General features: G+C 37.3%; 1 long non-coding RNA gene across 1 annotated transcript; it reads right to left on the reverse strand.

Annotated features, from left to right (window-relative positions):
- Positions 1 to 8688: 8688 nt before the first annotated feature.
- On the reverse strand, positions 8689 to 11923 carry LOC128630213 (uncharacterized). Its single transcript, XR_008394597.1, has 3 exons — positions 11652 to 11923; positions 11309 to 11553; positions 8689 to 9457 (listed from the first exon to the last, which is right to left on the reverse strand). It is a non-coding gene; the product is annotated as an uncharacterized LOC128630213 (long non-coding RNA).
- Positions 11924 to 17150: the final 5227 nt, after the last annotated feature.

Consider the following 17150-nt stretch of genomic DNA (forward strand, 5'->3'; position numbering starts at 1 on the left):
ATACAATATTTAATATATACGGAGTTATATATATATATATAAAAAAAGAGAGAGAGAGAATTATTACAAAAAAATACAAATAGATCTACCACTTATGCTACTTCTGCACAGCGTTTGATGCTTTATGCTTCACGAAAGAAAAAGCCTTTCCCCCCCACACGGAACAGCTCTCTTTCTAGACATGTGGGTGGCTCTTAAAAGAGCCGTTGTGTTCGCGTCGTTCGGTGTTAGAGCGTTTAACCGCCGAAGCCGTACAAGGTGCGTCCCTGGCGTTTCAGGGCGTACACCACATCCATGGCGGTCACGGTCTTTCTCTTGGCATGCTCGGTGTAGGTGACGGCGTCGCGGATCACGTTCTCCAGAAACACTTTCAGCACACCGCGAGTCTCTTCATAGATCAGACCAGAAATACGCTTTACACCACCACGGCGAGCCAGACGGCGAATAGCCGGCTTGGTGATTCCCTGGATGTTATCGCGAAGCACCTTGCGATGGCGCTTAGCGCCTCCTTTGCCGAGTCCTTTACCACCCTTGCCTCTTCCAGACATGACGCTGCTCCCGAAGTCAAGTCACTCAATAAAACTTCTCGCGCAGCGCCCACCTATTTATCCACACTCGACAGGACCTAGTTGAGAACAGGCGAGGAGGCGGGCCTAACGCCAACGGTCACACAATAGCTCTCTTTTGCTAAAACAAACACTAGGCACTGCTTTTCACCTGCTAACGTCTTCTTCTTCCCCATTCTCTCTCTCTCTAATCACTGGCCTTCTCTTTTCACATTTCCATTTTCACTATCTGTGTTACAGTCGATGTACACACTGTGTTTGAACCTAAATGTCATGCATCAACCAAAACTGCGCCTCCAGAATGACGGCTGAGCTTAAGATTGGCAAAATATGTCGCAGCAGTTGCATTCGTCAAATAAACTATGAGCAATTAAGTAGTGCCAATGAGATAATTACAGCAATGCGTAATGTCCAATAAGCTCAAAAAGAGTCGGACTCCTCGCACACTTTATTCTACTTGGCCAATCAAACACAATTATGAACTGGGATTCTGATAGTTGTGCGCCTTTAACTCACTGTGTAGAAAAATGAGGTCAGCTATATAGACAACAATTTTCATTACGTATTTAATTACTTCGATTGAGGTCATTATTAGAAGTAGTAGTAGTAATAGTAAAATACCTACAACCTACCTTCTGTTTTAGGCGGCGTGTGTTGTGCTGGATGGAACATGACTGCCCTCGTGTGGCCAAACTCGGGAACGGCAATTTCCCAAAAATTGCAGTATTCTCTTATTAAGCTTTTAATAGCGGTGTTTAGAAGTCTATATTTGTATTATTTGGCAAATAGTGGGGTAAGAAGTAATAGATGTTATGGACATTCATGTTTCTCTCACCACTGGGGCAGAGGTGGCTTAGTGGTTAAGGCTCTGGTTTACTGATCAGAAGGTCAGGTCACCATATCATGACCCTGTGCTCTGACCCCAGCTTCCTGACATGTTGGGGTATGTGAAGAAAACAATTTCACTGTGCTCTACTGCATATGTGACCAATAAAGACTCATTATGTAGACTTATACATGACATTTTTAATTCTAAAACAGCTGCTAAACTATGTGCAGACTAAATTATGTGCAGATGTAAAAACAAAATGCTAAACACATTCTCTATTTGTGTGTGTGGTTTTTTTGTACTGTATGTGTATTTCATCAGTGTTGCTATGAGCTTATTAATAATAATAATAATAATAATAATAATAATAATAATAATAATAACGCAGCTCATCAGTGTTATTACTGTGCATTGTCTAGTTTTCACGTATCAAGGACAATAGACGGAGCTTCTGAACTGTTTAACAGCATTATTATTATTATTATTATTATTATTATTATTATTACTATTAGTTGGGCAATTATTTTTTTGATTAATCGTACGGGGTGGAGTGAACTTTCAGTACCATTTGTTTTTGTTTATTTAATATAAAGTCCACAAACTGAGTGTAACAAATATAAACTTCACAGTAAAACTTTACACAACTGTTTGTACAAAACAGAAAAGAACCCAACACACACACACACACACACACACACACACACACACACACACACACACACACACACACACACACACACACACACACACACACCAGAATATATATTATTAATTTAGGACTATAGTTTAATTCGGTGCTTTTTGTGCATCTATAAAAAAAAATAATGCATAAATACTATATATATATATATATATATATATATATATATATATATATATATATATATATATATATATATATATATATATAAATTAATAATAAAAACTCACTTTCACTGCACCTTGTGGTTTCTGTATCTCGGTGTCTTTAGACATTATTTTACTTTTGATCATAATGTTTGAATTAGACATTACAGATCTTACTCGCGCTACACTCTGTATCAGCGCGTCTACACCGCGCGTGACCAGCAACGTGTCCTCGTTACTAACATGTCACTTCCGACAGAATTTACACTGCAAGCGCGCAGATACAGCATATAACGACAAACTTAAATTAAACTAAACCTTTTGAACAGCTTGCACCAGTTTCCCCTGCCCCTTACACACAGTGGAGCATTTTGGATATAAACATAAGTTCAATTCAATTCAATTTTATTTGTACAGCGCTTTTTACAATAGACATTGTCTCAAAGCAGCTTTACAGAATATCAACACGGTATACAGATATTAAAGATGTGAATTTATCCCAACTGAGCGAGCCACTGAGTGGCGACGGTGGCAAGGAAAAACTCCCTAAGATGTTTTAAGAGGAAGAAACCTTGAGAGGAACCCGACTCAGAAGGAACCCATCCTCATCTGGGCAACAACAGATAGTGTGAAAAAGTTCATTATGGATTCATATGAAGTCTGTATGGCGTTAGGAGCAGCCGTAATCACACGAGTTGAAATTCATGTTAGATGCTCTGTTGTCATCGATAGCAAAGTAAGCAGGATAATTGTTAGTGTAAAGAAGATTGTACTGCTATTCCTCCTAAGGCCACATCGACTGGAGGGGAGAAGAGAACATATTTATTCATTCATTTATCTTACACAAAATTTTATTTTCATTAATAGTTTGTTTACGTACACACAGACACACACACACACAGACACAGACACACGCACACGCACGCACGCACGCACACACACACACACACACACACACACACACACAGTCGTGTGAATCCAGATTTTCAATGTGGTCTCAGACATTGTGTGTGTGTGTGTGTGTGTGTGTGTGTGTGTGTGTGTGTGTGTGTTTCTGTGTTCTACTATACTGTATTCTTACCTTGCTGATTGGTCCGAATCGACTGCAGTGAAAAAATGCATATCCCTGCGCAAAAAAATATATACATTATAGGAACATTTGATAGGTTGTGTTTTTAATCTATAAAAGGTATTGTCTTTTTAAATGATGACAATTTACAAGTGATATTAAATCAATCATAGTGTACTGTAAAATGAGATTTTTTTTAAATACTTGAAATCTGTTTGATACTTGAAATCAGAATTTCTTATCTTCTTCGACATAGATCAGAAAGTCATTTCTTTGACCCTTTAAACTCTGAGCTGTCCACTTGGTGTATCACTAAATGGTTATTTAGTTTATTTAAAAGGCAAATGCACTTTGTGTTCTTCAAATGCAAATAAGTTTGACTCAAACGACAGTCTACAGCAAAGTTTAAAAAAACATGAAGCAAAAAGCTTCCATTTACATTTTATACATACATAAATATATACATATATAATATAGGTATAGGTTTTATCCAGCAAGATAACTGATTTATGAATCAATCAATGTCTGATTCATCAAAACTGTTGTACAAATGTGTGACGCAAAAGCAAAAATGTCAGGCTAAAACTGATGTGACGGATCATCTAGCATTCCCTTTAGTCATCTGATGATGCATTTATAATAGATTCTCCTTCAAACATTGTTTAATTGACTTTCAGAGTTAAGAGGTTTTCATTTTTGGCAATGAGACACAGAATCATTACTGTGACAAAACATTAATAACTTCTCCATCTGAACTGTTAAAATGTGCAGATTCATTGTATTTCAATATGAAACTGTTCTCAAAAAATAATATTAGACACCAGGATAATATTCATTAATAATAGCACCTAATATTCATTAGCATTGAATTTATTAAAACACTGTGCTATTCTATCACACACCTTTGAATCATGTTAATTTAAATACTATAGTTATAGTACCTATTAGTGCCAACATCCCCCAAGATTTCATAATGTAATGGGTTTACATTAATACTACATGAATTGATCATGCTCACTTTATATAATTCAATCTTGTAATTAGAAACTTGTGTAAATTAAGCTTAGCATAAGCAGTGAAATCATGTTTTGATGTGAAATTGAATATTTCTTTGTAAACTATAAATCATATTTTTTCTCAAATCTAGTCTACCGCATGTTCCATGTTTTGTTGAGACATTGTAATTGTAAAGCGACACTGGTTATGAGTAAGGAGCTATATAAATTACACACATTGTTATTATTATTATTATTATTAACAATAATAATAATAATAATAATAATAATAATAATAATAATAATAATAATAATAATGTATTTATTTATTTATGATATATTTTAACTGTTGAAGCATATGTAATTAAATGGTGATTTCAGTGGTGGTAACACTGTATACAGTGCCTTGAATCCACTTTCAGGTGTTTTGGAGTTCTTAATGATCTGTTTTAGGAAAAATAGTATTTTGAATACAATTTGCATTAGGCTACGCAAAGCAGCTGGAGTGCCGATCTTATTTGCTTCTGCAGGATGTGTTTGAAAAAGAACTTAACTAATTCATGGGGCAGCTGCGCAATGCATAAAATCATGCAGATACAGGTAAGTATTTCAGTAAGCTTCAGTTAATATTCACACCAAACATCAGAATCTCAGTGATCTCAGTGATGATGGTATGAATGTTGATGCCAGACGAGCTGGTTTGAGAATTCTAGAGGCTGATCTGGGATTTTCACAGACAGCAATCTCTTGAGTTTACACAGAATGGTGGAGAAAAACAAACACCTTGTTGATGACAGAGGACAGAGGAGAATGGACAGACTGGTTCGAGCTGACAGAAAGGCTATGGTAATGATAATTCTTTACAAGTGTGGGAGCAGAAAACCCTCTTGCAACATACAATACGTCTAACCAAATGAGGTGGATAAGCTACAACCATATTAGGTTCCACTCCTGTCTGTGAGCCAAGAACAGGAACCTGAGGCTAGAGTGGGCGTGGACTCACTGGAACTGGACAGTTGAAGCATGGAAAAACATTGCCTGATTTGATGAATCTTGATTTCTGTTGTGACATGTAGATGATAGGGTCAGACATTGGCATCAGCAGCTTGAACCTGCCTTGTGTCAACAGTCCAGACTGCTTCTGGTGGTATAACGGTGTGTAGAATGTTTTCTTTCTATTATGTGATCCTATGTGAACCTTTGCTTTCAGCATATGGTGTGAACCCCTTGGTCAGAAATAACCGAAACTAAACATTTTCCCTGTTTTTACTGTTGATCAGTCCTGCACATCGGCTTGTAAGAATTTTAGCTCGTTTCTCAGTACAGAACAGCTTCAGCTCTGGAATGCTGGTGATTTTCCTCACATGAACTGCTTGCTTGAGGTCCTTCCACAACATTTCTATTGGATTAAGGTCAGGACATTGACTTGGCAAATTGTGAAACATGAATTTTATTCTCTTTTAACCATACTTTGGTGGACCCATATGTGCTTTTTGTGCTTAGGGTTGTTGGCCTGCTGCATGACCCACTTTCTCTTGAGATTCAGTTCACAGACAGATGTCCTGAAACTTTCCTTTAGAATTCACTGTTATAATTCAGAATTCATTGTTCCATCCATTATTGAAAGGTTCTTATAAGTAAGGTTCTTATGCTGGAATGTAGTGTTTGTTTTCTCCAAACATAACACTTCTTATTTAAACCAAAAGGTTATATTTTTTCACACAAAACATTTTCCCACGTAATCATTAGCAAATTGCAGATGGGCTGTAATGTTCTTTTTGGAGAGCAGTGGTTTTCTCCTTGTAACACTGTAATTCACTCCATTGTTGTTCAGTGTTCTCCCGATGGTGAACTCATGAACATTAACATTAGCCAATGTGAGAGAGGCCTTTGTTTGCTTAGAAGTTACCCTGGGTTCCTTTGTAACCTCAGGGACTTTTACATGTCTCACTCTTGGAGTGATTTTGGTTGGTTTCTAATAAACATACTAGGTTCTCTTTTTTGATTAAATTACAGCTAATAGTAACTAGTGACCTAGACGTATTAGGTGTAATTTATGCACTAGTCAAATATTAACCCCACCCCATCCAGTTAATAGTTATAGTTGAAATGAAGCTATCTGGCAGCCCGACATTCAGGTCTCTCCCTCAGCACTTACTGTAGAACACCGGTGCTACAGAGGCGCAGAACACATGCCAATTCTCTCTCTCTCTCTCTCTCTCTCTCTCTCTCTCTCTCTCTCTCTCTCTCTCTCAATGTTCCCTAGTTTATAACTTATAACCTTGGTACCCAAAGTTTCCCCCTTTTTAATGTAATTTAGTTCCTTTTAATTTTGTGCCAGATCAACAAAAAATCCTCCAGTGTGTTTATCCCTGAAAAGAAAATGAAACAGAACACACACACGCTGCTTGTATAATAGAAAACAGTTGACCTGTATTAAATGACTCAATGTTTTTAAGTCTGTTTTTACATCTGTTACGCTTCCGCCGGTGGATGGCGCTGCGGCGTCGAAGCGCAAAGACTCCTGCAGAGTGCGCGTGCACGAGACTCTGACCTATGGACACGCGCGGCTCGTTTGTTTTGATTTACTTCCTGTCCAGGTATTGGCTTATGTTCGAGGGTGTGTCTTTATTTCTCCAGGTGTCTATGCTTTAGATAATTATGTTGGTTATTTAAACCCCTCGTGTGGCTGCGCACTTCGCGCAGTATTATAGTTTGTAACGTTAGTAGTGTTTAAGGAGTATAGCTTTAGCGCTGTGTTAGAATGCGTGTAGCATGCTAGCGGTCTCAGTTCCATGTTCTGTTTTCGAGTAATGCCTGGACTGTAGTTCCATGGTTGATCCAGCTAGTCCTGTTCAGCATAGACCGCGTTTCTTGTGTTCTGTTAGTTTGTTTATCAATAAAGACGGCGCTCCTGCGCTTACTTCCTGCTAACTGTCCTGTGTCGTTACATCACACTCCTGTCCAGTGAAGTGATTATTTGGTGATAATAATAATAAATTTTATTATTATTATTGCAACATAGTACATGCGGTCATGCACATTAGGGTTAGTGTGCTACATGGGATACACAGTAGTCATTACAAAAGCCATTAATGTACTTTTTGAATTCTAAATGAATAGTTCAATTCATATTTTGCAGAAACTTAATTTATCTAATTCTAAAGCATCATTGCTATATTTTATTCTGTCAAACAGTGAGATGGCAATATTTTGATCGGTGTAGAAGGCCTCACTGGGACATTTGGCTTACATATTGGTAGACATACGCAAATTAAAAAAATATATACATGTAGGAAACACTTAAGAGACTTAATCTATATGTAACAAGAAAATGTAGGAATGGGATAAGCTGACTTAAACATCTAGTTATCTAGTTGGTGGCTGTGCTCAGGTGGTAGAGCAGGTTGTCTAATCGTAGGGTTGGAGGTTCGATTCCTGGCCCACATGACTCGAAGTGTCCTTGGGCAAGACACTGAACCCCAAGTTGCTCCTGATGTCAAGTTAGCACCTTGCATGGCAGCTCTGCTACCATTGGTGTGAGAATGGGTGAATGGGAAACACTGCTCAGGTTAAAAAGCACTATATAAGTGCAGACCATTAGTTATGTCAATAGTTGTGTAGGAAAGTTCCTCATATTCAGAGTAGGGCTAGGCAGGTGCTCAAGTTGCTATGATTTAATAAAGCAGCATGTCAGTTACATTTATGTTTTTAAATAAGAAGTCATTTACAGTGCATATACACTATAAAGAAAACAGTCACCCACTATTTATTTGATAGCACATTGTGCTATTCTGTGTGTCACATTTTTATTAAAGAGACCAGAGTGGGGCGCACGGTGGCTTAGTGCTAAGCACGTTTGCCTCCCACCTCCAGGGTTGGGGGTTTGATTCCCACCACAACCCTGTGTGTGCGTAGTTTGCGTGTTCTCCCTGTGCTGCTCCCCCTGTCCAAAGACATGCATGGTAGGCTGATTGGCATGTCCAAAGTGTCTGTAGTGTATGAATGGGTGTGTGAATGTGTATGTGAGTGTGCCTTGCGATGGCCTGGTACCCTGTCCAGTGTGTACCCTGTCCTGTGCCCTATGATCTCTGGGATAGGCTCAAGGTTCCTGTATGATAGGAGATGTAGAAAATGGGGGTGGATGGAAACGAGAGTGAAATTTCATTATCCTGAGTATCCAGTTACACAAATGGAGAAGTGAGTTTAGATTTGGCTAAATAAATCATACTATCTAGAAACAAACAAGTGGGATATAATCAGTGGTTGATTTTAGACACAATCATTCCTGATATTATTAATAATTCTGCTGTTGGTTTGAGTTGAGCACTGACAATCAAACTAAAAGAAGATGAAGCCAGCATTTAGTGGTTTGGTTTTTTTTTGTTTGTTTGTTTGTTTTGTTTGTTTGTTTTTACAGTGGAGTGATGAGAAGAAATCCTCAGAGACTGCTACAGTGTCCTCCCAGGAATCCAGGGCTAATCATAGGCTGAAGTGTTTCAGAGACATTCTGGACATTTTTTCTGTTTCTGAAAGCAGGACCTCGCACTCGCTGTGCAGTACTGGCCATTATCTTCTATGGAAAGTAGCTAAGGTTTGTCCAAAAAGTCGCTAGATATGTCGCTAGATGCTTTAAAAAAAAAAAAAAAGTTGCTAAAGGGGTCTGAGAAGTGGACCGAAGCTGTCCCTGTTAAAATGAATGAGTGAACGGGAGGAGGAGGAGGGGTGCACCGGGGAGTCATATTTTGAGTGAAAGGATTGTATTCGTGTTCTTTTGAAAATAAACCCTTTAAAGTGATTGTTATTTTTTATTTATTGACGTTTTATCATTCAAGCACTTTTTAACCACTTTTTTAACATAAAAAAAGGCTATTTTCAAGGTTTTCCAGTACTTAAATTTCCAAATGCCAAATTCAAGCACCTTGTACAAACCCTGTGGTAATAATTTTTCATGGATACATTTCCCAAACAAACAAACTAAAAAACTTCCAGTACTTCTAATTAATAAACCTATAACATCAGTTAGCTAGTATTTTCAAGTGCTACACCCAAACCTCACACATTTGATGTTTTTTCTTTCTTTTTGTTCTTTGAACACTTCTTCTTCTTCTTCTTCCGCTTCTTCTTGTTGTTTCAGATATATTTCTGCCACCTGTAAGTCAGAATGACAAAATTCTTGACTGTAATATCACTCAGGTAAAATAAATAAATCAATGAATTAATAAATAAGTAACAGTAAACTGATTTTCTGCAAATTTCATGGAACTATAAATAGACATTTTAGTGTATTAAATACAAATTATATCACACTGCTGTTGCACTCTGGAATCTGATAGGTCAGAAGGTCTGAAGGTTGCAATTCATATCTCAGGTTTATATTAATGTGCTCATTGTAATAAGTTATCCTTTCTATGATAGCAAATCATTCACAGAGACTTCTCTGGCAAACATACCACATAATCAAAGTCTAATAATAAACAGATTTGTGCTGTACTACTTTAATAAAAACTTTTAGTCGTTGATATGGTGAAGCTATCTATAAGGAGGTGTTTATTTAAGATTTATGGAAAGAGACTCGGGCCACAGATTTCTCCAGATTCTGAATTTTTTCATGATATGATGTGCTGTAGATGATGAGATATTCATAGCCTTCACAATTTTACATCGAGGAGCATTATTCTGAAATTGTTCCACAAATTGTAGATGTAGTTTTTCGCAGATTGGTGTACAGAGGCCCATCTTTACTTCTGAAAGAGTCTGCCTCTCTAAGATACACTTTTTATACCCAATCATGTTACTGACCTGTTGCCAGTTAACATAATTAGTAGCACAATGTTCCTCCAGCTGTTTCTTTTTAGTAACACTTACTGTTCCAGCCTTCTGTTGCCCCGTCCAAATTATTTTGAGACGTGTTGCGCCCATAAATTCAAAGTTACCTATTTTTTTCCTTTAAATGCTACATTTCCTCAGTTTACACATTTGATTTGTTTTTTATGTTCTACCGTGAATAACATATGGGTTTATGAGATTGCAAATCATTGCATTCTGTTTTTATTTACATTTTTCACAACGTCCCAACTTTTTTGGAATTGGGGTTGTAGTACTTCCTCCCATTACCCAGGAAAGTGAGATGTTGCTGTTTACAAATGTCAACATGTTTTTGATAATTATTGAGCATCACACCAAAAATTAATTAATGAGGACTGTCACCAAATTTCTGAAGCTAGGCCAAACATCCTAGCACTAGTTGGCAAAAGTTAGTTTAGCATTTTTTGCTATGTGCCAAATTCAATACAAATTCATACAAATGGAGCAGAGCTAAGATCAGATAGCTGTTTATGAGGAACTGTATGTCTGATCAAGCTGAAATTTGATATGGTAGATATACCGTATGTGCTAATCTATAATAGGTTCTCATGATGACTTAATTACTGAAAAAAAAACATGCCTGTCATTGGCCAATCAGATATCAGATAATTGAAAAGTTTCCCATTAGGTTATTGCCACAAAACTTGAATAGAAAGTTCAGGGATGGACCTCCTAGTATCCAATGCAATCTCACTCAAATTGGCTACCTGGGGCATGCTGTTCATGTTTATAAGGGTCAGCGTTAAGTTCAAATAGCTGTTTCTCAGGAACCAAAATGCCAATTGAGCAGAATTTGCTGTGCGCTTTCTGCTAATCTGTAACTGAATTACTTCAAAAATGTCTGCCTTCTGCCAGTCGGCTTTCAGCAGGTAGGTTACACAACTAGCATTGAGCCATCATCACAAAGTGTGATATGCATAAGTATGTTCACATATGGTCTCTTTATTGTTCTATGAATCTTGACAAGAACTGGCCACTGGGAGTGCTATATGCAGGGAGTGTTTGGACAGATTGCCTCTTATCGCTATATTACTATTATTATTAGCAGTAGAAGTAGTTGTATTATTATTATTATTATTATTATTATTATTATTATTATTATTATTATTGCAGTAGTAGTACTAATATTTCCTACCGTTTTTTAAGTTTCATTTTCCACCTCTGGTTCTGTAGTCCAACAGATCTGACGCACTGAAGGCTGGGCATTGGCAGATATCGTCTATGATGAAAAATTAGTATTATTTATTTATTTATTTATGAATCTACCATACATGTCATGAACACAAACCTTTTGAATAATTTTGTCCCTCACAGTAGGGTTCATAAGATACTCACTGATGTTAAACTTCAATCTCAGAAATGCCCTCTTAGTAACAGGCACTAAAAAAAATTAGCAATGTTGACATTTAGCAGCTGTTGTAAAACTTAATTTGACTTCAAATGTATATGAAATTGTGAACTGGATATAAAAATGTAACCTGGAACCCCATAGACTTCCACTTCACAGAGCGTGAGAGCCTGGATAACATTGGGAATGATGATGTTCACATAACGACCCCTCATGTTGCAGGTGTAATTTGCAGAGGCACCAGCAGGGATGCTAGAGATAACAACACATCTGCAGGGGGAGAGAGAGAGAGACTTTGACTTTTAAAATATAATTTATTCTACAATTAAAAAACCTTAACATACAGAACACATTGTTTTAACAACCATTACCAATTGAAAAAGAGATTCTCGCCTCTTATAAGTCACCCCTTTGTTTACACACCATTACTTCTCAAACATCGGAAGATCACCATTCATTTGGTAAAATTCATACTTTAATCTAATCCTAGACTCAACCAAGGCCTTAAATAATTTAACCATGTTTACTTCTTTCCCTTCTGATCCCATTTTGTCAGCCTTCCAAATGGCTAATTTTGCTTGACCGACCAAAAAATTTGAATAGATACAGATTTCCTGCCTGTGGCGAGAATACCTACCCCCATAAATAAACCCTGTTTTCAAGAAAATGATCCCCAAACTACGAAACATTGTATACAATAGATTAAAGAGCGGAGATAATTTACAACATTCACAAAAGACATGAAACACAGTATCAAGTTCATCACACAAAGTACACAGTAGAGACGATGCATATTTACATTTAAACAAAAACACTTTTGTTGGTAATGCACAATGTAAAATCCGCCACTGTAAGTCACCAGACCGCTTTGGTAGAGGGTTCTTATACAATAACCGCCATGAAAGTTCATTATCTCCCGACATCAAGAAATGAGTCCTCCATTTTGTATGCCTCCTCCCCCTTAGATGTCTGACAAAGTCGGACTTTACACAGGAAATATATGCTTGTATTTTGTTCATTCACCAAAAATATTTTGTTTGTTCACCATGGAAAACGGAAGACTTTGCAAGCCTTTAAAGGATAACAACATGTTTACATTGCCTCCATTGTTAATTTGACCTACCTGTGGAGTTATGTACACTTCTGGAAAAATAGACCTTTGTGTTACTGCCAGACATAAACTTGGTTATATATTATCCCACAAACATGCAGGAAAAGATGTTTTCAAATCCTTTAATATGTTCCCGACTATTCTCTCTGATCTACCAGTAATTTTTCTAGTTAAATTCTGTACTGAAAAACATTCTCTATTCGACAAGTCAAACAGGTTTCCAACTTTAGTTATCCCAGCTAAAACAAAGTTAGAAATTTCGGTGTTGGATATAGTGCATTTTTTTAGAAAACCAAGGACTGTGCAGAAGTGGTTCATCAAAACCAAAATGTTCTTTCCGCTCCGACTTAAAGTAACCCCAAGCTTCAAGAACCGATCCATAAAACCTTATCTTAAACATGTCTTTTACCACATTTCCCGAAATCAGAAACATTTGTTTATCAAAATCCATCTTGTTTTTTCCACGTAGAATGGCAAGGCCAAAGCTAATCCATGGTAGAGAGTCCGACGAGTAAAGCAGTTTTTGGGCGGTCTGCAACCTCATGGATTTCACCTTAGAGGCTAAATGAATTAATCCCTGACCGCTATCAATTGTAGGGAGACACAGTACCCCAGGGGGGAAGCCAATGATGACCACCCCAAAAGAAGTCTACAAAGGCTTTTTGAAGTTGTGACAAAAGCTCTTTCGGAGGGTCCAACACGGTTAGACGATGCCACAGCATTGAGGTGGCTAGATTATTCAACACCAGCACCCTGCCTCTGTAGGAAAGCTGGGCTTGAATCCACTTCCATCTCTGGAGCTTGCCTGTCACTTTTTCTACAAGTCCTTCCCAATTCTTGTTCATGTGCTGTTCAGTCCCAAAGAACAGCCCCAGTATCTTAACCCCCTCTTTATTCCAAGGGCGCTGATGTGGAAGCTGAGGTGGATTTTGGTGTGACCAATGGCCTAACAATAAAGTGTCAGTTTTTCCCCCAATTGATCCGTGAGGAAGAAGCACTCTAAAAGATGTTGAGGCATGAGGTAAGATGTTTAACATCATCTTCAGATCTAATGATCACTGGGATTTCATCTGTATATGCGGTGAGTTTCACCACTGGTGTGTTTGAAAGGTGAGATGTTGGAACTGTAAATCCTTGCAGCTTGTCTCTCAGCATCCTCAACATTGACTCAATGGAAATCGTGTACAAGAGACCAGACAAACTACACCCTTGTGTCACACCTCTACCTACAGAAAAAGGTCTGGTCAAAATTTCATTTATTTTCAGCATACTATAGACATCTTTATAAAGAAGCCTTATCCATGAAATAAACTGATTCCCAAAGCCAAAGCTTTCAAGTATTTTGAACAGGTATTCATGGTCAAATTTATCAAAGGCTTTTTCTTGGTCCAAACACACAAGACCAAGATCTAATGTATGCAGTTCCGTTAAGTACACAATGTCCCGCACAACAAAAGATTGTGAAATATAGATCGCTAGGGTACACAGTAGGACTGATCTTCATGGATGATGGATGCTATAGATTTTTTAAGATGATTTGTCAGAGTATTAGACAATATTTTATAATCAGTTCCTAAAAGAGAGACCGGTCGCCAGTTCTTCAATAAACCAAGATCTCCTTTCTTGGGTAAAAGAGTCACTACAGCTCTTCTACAACTGAGGGGTAGGATATTTGACTCAAAGCTTTCGAGAAACACCTCATATAAATCCTGACCAATGAGGGACCAGAAGGCTTTATAAATTTCAGAAGTCAAGCCATCCAATCCTGGTGATTTTCCCGAAGATTGCTGCTGGACAGCTTCCGTTAACTCCTGAAAGGACAAAGGTTTCTCCAGCTCTGCTTTATCTTCATGTCCAAGATGCGGCAGTCCATCTGAAAGCAGATTAATTGCTCCAAGGTCACAGGGTTGTACAGTATATAATTCTTCATAAAAAGATAGAGTTTGCGAAAAAAAAAAAGTCTTTTCTGTTATTTCTTTCCCATTTAACAATTTAAGATGATTTATATTCTTTTTTCTCTGATGTTCTTTTCCAATGAAGAAAAGAAAGTTGTTGAAGAATCCATGCTGTTTAACTGAAGATATCTTCCCAGTATGGATGTACTACGACTTATCTCTTCATACAAATTTTTCAAAATCATGTTGTACTCGTCAAGCATTTTTGCAGTTTCCATATCTTCACCATCACTAATGGAGCTGCTTAGCTTCAGAATCTGCTGTTCCAAAAACTTAACCTTTTCCTAGTTCAGTCAGGTGACTCCTTCTGTATTGTTGGCACAAGAGCCGGATCTGTACATTTCCAATATCCCACCAGTGGCTTAAAGTATTATACTGTGATTTTCTCTCTCTCCACTCTCCCCAAAACTGAGCAACTAATTGTACGAAAACTTTATCTTGCAATAATCTATTATTAAAAGCCAAATCTTATAATATGTGTTACTCTGCGTTATAGTCATAGTTACTGCAATATAGTGGTGATCCGAAAATGGTGTTGGCGAAATATCACTATTGGAAAATCTTCCTCTGTCGTTCATCTGAACATAAAATCTATCGAGTCGTGCACCGGAAACTGTATTAGAATTCATTTTCACCCATGTATATTGTTTACTGCCAGGGAAAGCTTCTCTCCATACATCTACAAGACTATGAAACTGAACAACGGTTTTGAGAGTCTCAGACGAATTTGGATGAGGTTCAACATGATTCCGATCCATAGTGTAATCGAATGTACAATTAAAATCACCAGCTAAAATTATTATTCTATTCTGCGAAACTTTTGAAATAACGTCTTTTACTTTTTTAAAAAAAGAAGCTCTTTCTGCCCCATCATTCGGAGCATAAATATTAATAAGAGATTGCGGTAACTCAAAGCGTAAATTCTATAATTTGCATTCTGCCAGGTATAATTTCTTCAGCTCTACTGTCTTGAATTTGTAAATCCGATGAAATAAGAACTTCTACTCCGGCACTCACGTTTGAATCATGGCTCACTGAGCCATTGCACCTGATTGTCCATATATGTGTGTGTGTTTCTTGCAGAAAAACTACACTTGCTTTTTTCCAACTAAAAAAATCGAACAAAGCGAATAATTTTTCAGCACCACGACATCCATTAATGTTCAAAGATCATAAGTTTAAGGATGCCATGATGCTGACTATTGAATAAATGACGAATGACATCGCAACACAGGTCTCATTATCTCCTCTCTTCATTACAACATATTCAAACCTTCTTCGCCTTACGGTTAATCATGACTTTTACCTTTGTAATTATTTTCCTGAGGCGATAAAGCTTCTGAATGCTAAGCTCTTCGTCAGTTGCTTTATTCATCGCCATTTTACACGACACCAAAAAGCGCTTTAAATCAGGGAAAAAAGTCTCAATTTGTGGTTTCCGAGCTCCTTTAGTCTCATCTAGAAAGTCATTAATTTGCTTTAATGTGTACAGTCTAGCGCTGAGAGACTCTGTTCCTTCAGCATCATCCATATCAGAAAAACTCTCTATGCTCTCTAGATCAACATCTGAGTCATTTTCAGAGTGAGCATACTCTGAACTCATGGTGGACAATATCTACAGCTGCTTCACTTTCACCATCTCCTTTATTACTTTCTATTTCTGTCTGATCTTTTTCTGATGGTTTATCATGTTCATTTACTGTCTGAGTCAATGTTTCTCCACTACTTGCCTGACTTACCCGCTCCTCGTTGTAATCATGATTTTCTACATCTCCTGCATCAGGATTCCCTTTAGGTGCTGTTTTAACATCTGGAACGAGATGGTTCTGTCTATGCTCCTTCACTTTGGATCTCTCTTCCTCCTGAACTCAGGGAAGCCCAGACTTTTGGCATTTTTAAAGCTCTTCTCAAGACACACTTTTTTAAACTTGCATTCGACTGCTGATGTCTTTTTCGATTGTTTAATAATTATTTTTATTAGTATTAATGTTGTTATTTTTATTCTTATTAACCTTTATTTGTTTTATTTTTCTGTGGACTGTGATTTTATGTACAGCGCTTTGAGAAGCTGCTTTAAAGGCGCTTTATAAAATTAAGTTTATTATTATTATTATTATTATGGTTATTTTGTCTGGCATGTCGCTCAGTTGTTTGAAGATTAGACGGTCTGACATAATATAATATATATTGTATAATATAATGTACCCTTAGTTTTGACAGGTATAGGTCAAAGGTCAAAAAGATACACATTCTAACTCTCTATATCTAGATCAAAGGTCATGATCATAAAAATATTTATAGTTATGTTAAATCTGGATCACATCCATTGGTGACAGAAACATTACCATACATGGTTACCAGCCATGTGTTTTCCACCCCACACACGTTGCACACGTGATCTTTCTAACACTCTGTGGTAGGTCATAAAAATATATATAGTTATGTTAAATCGGGATCCCATCCATTCCTGACACAAATGTTACTATACATGGAATGGCCATGTGTATTACACACAGACATCCAAACAAAAATATGACACACACAAACACACTTTATTTTCACA

This window comes from Ictalurus punctatus, unplaced genomic scaffold, assembly GCF_001660625.3.
Source record: "Ictalurus punctatus breed USDA103 unplaced genomic scaffold, Coco_2.0 Super-Scaffold_100046, whole genome shotgun sequence".
Taxonomy (NCBI): Eukaryota; Metazoa; Chordata; class Actinopteri; order Siluriformes; family Ictaluridae; genus Ictalurus; species Ictalurus punctatus.